Raw genomic sequence first — 6,007 nt, 5'->3', positions numbered from 1 at the left:
TACCTACCCACCCATCCACCTACATACCCACCTACCTACCCATCCACCTACCCACCCACCTACATACCCTCCCACCCACCCACACATCCACCTACATACCCACCAACCCACCCACCTACATACCCACCTATATACCTACCCACCCACCCACTATATACCTACCCACCTACCCCTCCACCTATCCATCTGTGAATCCACTTAGCTCATCAACTCATCCAGCCCTCTATCCACTCATCCATTCATCCACCCATCATCCAACAGTGACTCATTAGCCTGGGTGTTTAACTTTGGTTCTTGATATCAAGGAGTGCACATTCTGGTGAGGGGTGTGGCCCAGGCCTGAAGCACGATGGCACCACTGCTGAGTTTCTCAATTCACTCAGCCCAAGCCAAGTTCCACAGGAATGAAAGAGAACCTGCAACAGATGCTGACCCTTGAAGCCAGGCCTTGAGGAGGGAGAGCTTGGAATGGCTCCCAGTGGACGAGCAGTAGCTCCCACCAGGGCCAGGGTAAGGAAGGACTAGCACCAACCTGTATTCCTAGAAGAAGACGTCTCACTTGGGTAATCGTCCTAAGGGCCTATGGTATTGGCTAAGACAGGGATGGGGAGGAAAGCAAGGACTGGATCATGAAAGGTCTTGCAGCCCATGCCAAGGAGTTTGGGTCTCAGCAGGAGGCCAGCAGGGAAGGCCCTGAAGTATTTCAAGCAGAGAAGTGCCGTGCAGGTTTTTGGAAAGCCATTTGTTGGCATGCACAGCGAGGTGGGGGTGGGGATACTGCCAGGAGGAGGACCCTGTGGTGGTCCAGGCTGGCGGCCATGGCAACTTGGACTGTGATGAAGAGGATGGGATGGAGGGGAGAGAAGGGCTTCACAATGGAGGTGTGTGAAAGAGACATCAAGCGATGTGGGTGGTGATGAAGCCAGTGACTGAGCTTGAGGGTGGGGGAGGAAAAGGGTTTCTGAGGTCAGATGAAGGATTCGCTTGGGGGCTATTGAGGGTAAAGCACCTTGGATTTCTCAAGGAGAGTATGACAAGAGTGGCTGGAAAAACAGGCAATGCTTGGCGTCCTTGTTCTCCTGTCTCCTCTCACCCTCTAGAGGGCTCTAGTTCCTCATCCTGCCCCTCTGTAAGGCCAATGTCCTGGGCTTCTTCTGGGCCTCTTCTCCTTGCCCCAGGAGGCCTCATATGTGGCAGGGCTTCATTTCCTATCTGAGCCGAGGATAGGACTCCTCCCAGACTGCCGTCTCCAGCCAGACATCTTGCCTGAACACCAGAGAGAGGGACCCCCACAGTACCAATTAGTATAACTCAGTATAGTGGCTTAAACAAGTCTCATGGGAAGGTCCTGAGTTTGGGCTCCGCAGGTTCAGTCCAAAAATGCTATCAATGCCCAGGCTTCTTCTGTTCTTTCACTTTGTTCTGTTCCTGCTGTGGCTTTGTCTCATGGTCACAAAATGGCTGCTCAGATCAAGACACTACCTCTGCATTCCAGGAAGGAAGAAGGACACAAAGATCAGAAAAAGGAAAATGGTAGTTCACTCTTTTTTGACTTTTTAGAATGCTTTCCCAGAAGCCATTCCCAGTAGCCTGAACACACATCCTTATGCCCACAACAGTGCCACCAGCACTAACTGCAAAGGAGGCTGGGAGAGCGAGGGCTTTACAAGGGCAAAATTTCTAACTCTGACCAAAATCTGAGAGAGTGGCTATTGGCTAAGCAGCTGGAAGCATCCACTGCCACCTCCAAGAGTTTATTCTCTCCTTGATTACCCCCAAAGTGGGCAGATTGCAGCCAGGCCATGTGGGAGAAGACAACAGAACCCCCAGCCTGGGCTCCTCAGCCCATTGGCTCCTGGTTCTGGGTGGACTTGGGTGTCTCCTGATTTCATGGGCACACCACGCTGTTTGGAGTCTTATCACGTGCACTCAGGGGCCAGGCACCAAACCAGACCCACTCGTTTTTCCCAACACATCTTGGTAACGATGCTTCCTTAAACGTAGCTACTGGGATTGTCTCCAAGACAAATTGCCCTTCAGACCACACAGCAGCTTTGCTGTTATCTCTGTGTAACCGGCCTCCATGGGGTGATAAACAGCGTCAGATTGAAACGTTGCTTCTGCAAATTGAACTCTGTGGGGCTGGAGGACGACCATTACGTTAATTATATTCCAAACTTTTCCATTTATCTCTCGCCTGCCAGTCCGGGTCCCAGCAATCTATTTGCTGCGTTCACAGATGCACGGATCCGCAGCAGCCCGGTGGACGGCTCTGCCCATCCCGGGGTCCTCTCCAGGATGCTCTCCTGGCATCTCTGGTCATCTGCTCCTCCTCCCTCTGGGTGGGGCAAGCCCTTTGCTTTAAGTTCATATGGATTTAACTCCTGCTGGGTTCCAATCTGGGGAGATGGAGCCCAGAGGTGAGGTGGGCCCCGTGGCCTCTGATCCAAATGCCATATTATGCTAATCCTTGCATGGGCCTACCACCTACAGAATGGCTGGCCTGTTTTTAAAGCCACCTATGGGATGAGCCCAAGCCTGAAGTCTCCCAGCACAGCATGCTCTTTGATTTGAGATATTCCTGGAGAAAGGGACCTCTTCATAGGGAAGGAAGGCTGGGTGGGAAAAGACCTATGCATGGGCACCACCTGCCTGGGCCCATGGGGCACAGAGTGGACCTTGCACCAGTCCAAGCTGGGTGGGGGCGGGAGGCAGGTCCCCGGAGTGGGGCAGTCAGCAAACACCTTCAGCTCAGGACAGGAATACAAGATACTTCTCTTTCTAGGCCTTGGAGGTGGACAGAAGCTGCCCCAAGAATCTCAGAGAGCCTCCAGGCTGGGATGGGGACATTGTTTCCATGTCCCTTCCAGCATGTAGCAACCAAGTCCATTCGAACCTCCCCTGAGCACTGACAACAAAGGCAATAACTCAGATAAACTGAGCACATAAGTCAGAGCACACGAGCAAGGCCAGTGGCTCCCACGATGCTCACACAGCAAAAACGTGCAGGGAACTAAGCGCTGATGTAAAAAATGGTGGTCCTGGGCAGCATGGCAATATTCATTTGCGGGGTAAAATGTTTGACCTGTAGTGCTAAGTTTTCCAAGGTCATGAGAGAGTGGTTACAAGCATGATCTCATTTTTACTAAAAATGATTATGTCTTTACACACACATACACGGACACACAGTTGCAACAGAAAAACCTGGCAGGAGAGAGCAGTGTATTAAGGGCAAGTAACCTGGCCCTCCCCAGCATGGGAAGCACCAGCATCCTGACACAGGGTTTCCCATCTGCTACCCCCTTTCCTAAAGTGCTGTCCCCTTCATATCCACCTGGCTTCCTCCTTCCCTCTTAGGAGGTCCCTGCTGAAGGCCGCACCACCCTCCTGCCTGCTGCCCCTCACTGCTCACTGCTCCTTCCCCCCACAGTGTGGGACTGTCCTACTGGGCACTCATCCCCTCCTGACTCATCATACTTTTGTGTCGTTCATTGTCTAATGTCTGTCTCCTTCCTTACTGTCCCTTGTCTCCAGGAATATAAGTTCCCCAAAGGCAGGGACTTAGCTTTGTGCACAGCACCTAGAACAAATCCTGGCCCACAGTAAGTGCTCACACTGTTCATATCTGGGGTTTTTTTCAAGGGTACCAAAATAATTAAATGAGGAAAAGAGTAATCATTTTAACAAGTGGTGCTGGAACAACTGGACATGCCAAGGAATGAAGTTGTACCCCTGCCTCACACCATACACAAAAATTCACTCAAAATGTACCAGACTTTAAGACTCTTAGAAGAAAACCTCGGAGCAACTCTTTATGACCTTGGGTTGAGCAATGAAATTCCTCAGCCATGGTTTATATTATTTTATTGATCTTATGTTCTGAAACCTTGACAAACTTATTTATTAGTTCTAATTGTTTTTTAGTGAATCATTTAGGATTTTCTGCACGTAAGATTATGTCTTCTGGAAATAGAACTAATTTTGCCTCTTCCTTTCCAACCCAGATGCCTCTTTTCTTGCCGAATGTTCTTGGCTAGGGCCTCTAGTACAGTGTTAAATAAAAGTAGTGAGGGTGGACGTCCTTGTTAGACTCCTGATCTTAAGGGGTAAGCATCCAGTTTTTCACCATTGGGGTGATGTTCGCTGTGAGGTTTTCATAGATGCTCTTTATTGGGTTGACAAATCTCCCTCTCCTTCTTAGCTTTCAGAGTGTTTTGGTCTTGAAAGGTGTTGGATTTCATAAAATGGTTTCTATGCATCTATTGAAATGATCATGTGGTTTTTATTGCAGTAGAACCTCTGTAAGTTGACCACCCAAAGGACTGTAATAAACTGTTAACATACAGAGGTGGCCAACATAAGGAGCTAGGCCCACTGTACTGATACATACATGTGGTGCACGTCCACTCTGTGAAAAGTAATTCAGCTTAAGGAGGTGGTCATTGTAGGGAGGTGGTCAGCTATGAAGATTCTACTATATTTTATAGATGTCTTCTATTATGTTAATTATTTCTGGCTGTTTAATCAGCCTTACGTTATAGGGATAAACTCCGATTGATCATAGTGAGTAATCCTTTTTATATGTTGTCGGGTTCAGTTTGCTAGTATTCTATAAGGATTTTTGCATCTATATTCACAAGAGATATTTGAGTTTTCTTGTGATGTCTTTCTCTAGTTTTGGTATTAGTGGAATAATGGCCTCATAGGGTGAGTTGTGAAAGTATTCCCTGTTGTTTGATTTGGGGGAAAGAATTGATATTTATTCCTTTTTTAATGTTTGACAGAATTCAGCAGGGAAGCCATTTGGACCTGGACTTTTCTTTGTGGGAAGTTTTTTTTTTTTTTAATTACTAATTTAATCTCTTTAGTTATCTACTTAGAGTTTCTATTTCTTTTTGAGTCAGTTTTAGTAGTTCATGTCTAAGAAGTTGTCCATTTTATCTAATTTACAGCCATCTGATTGTTCATTGTATTTAAATGGCATCATTTAAATTTTTCATTTTCTGTTTGTTTCTAGACGATAGAAATACACCTGACATTTGTATACTGACTTGCTAAACTCTCTCATTGTTTCTAATAATTTACCTACAACATCTCTAGAAGTTACTATGTACATAATCACATTCTCTGTGAATAATAAAACATCCCTTCCTTCATTTCCAGTCCCCGTGACTTCATTTCTCTTTATTTCCTCACTACCTGGGCTGGACTCCCAGTCCAATACTGAATAGGAATGGGAGAGCTTGTATTTTTGTCTTGCTACCAATTTTAAAAGAAAAGCTTTCAGCATTTCACCAATAAATATATGTCTTCTATAGAATTTTTTGTAGCTATCATCTATCATAAAAACGTTTCTTTATATTCCTAGTTTTTCTTAGAGTTACTTTTTTCATGATGGGATTTGGACCATATTGAATGGATTTTTTTCTGCACCTACTGAGATTATGGTACGAGTTGCTTTCTCTCCTTCAGCTATTAATTTGTCAAATAGTTGCTTTGAGTTTAGAATGTTAAACCTAGCTTGTGGTAGGTCACTTTCTTAATATCTTGTTTAGAAATGTTGCATCTGCATGTATGAGTGAGTTTGACTGTAATTTTTCTTTCCCATATTTTTCTTTCCTTTTCTTTTTTTCACACCAAATTAAACTAGCTTTGATCACATGAGTCTTGTAACCATCGTTCTCCGGAAGAGTCTGTGCAGAGTTTATGAACAGGGAACGTTATCTGGGAGGCAGAATTCTCTGCTGAAGCCACCTAGAGATGGAATTTTCTTTGCCAGAAGGATCTTAGTCACAGAGTAAGAAGATTATTTAGACTTTCCCTTTCTTCTTGTGCCAATTTTGGACCATCATATTTTTCTAAACGTTTATCTATTTTATGAAAAGTTTCAAACTAAATTGCCACAATTGTTTTTCGCAATATCCTCTAGTTGCCTATAGCTGCCATTAAGAACTTGTCTCCAACTTGGTGGCTTGAAACAGCAACCTTCTTTTTTTTTTTTTTTTTT

The sequence above is a fragment of the Otolemur garnettii genome, unplaced genomic scaffold (assembly GCF_000181295.1).
Source record: "Otolemur garnettii isolate 467f Iridium unplaced genomic scaffold, OtoGar3 scaffold00007, whole genome shotgun sequence".
NCBI lineage: Eukaryota > Metazoa > Chordata > Mammalia > Primates > Galagidae > Otolemur > Otolemur garnettii.
The sequence above is the reverse complement of the archived record's forward strand: the minus strand, read 5'-3'. Positions refer to the sequence as shown.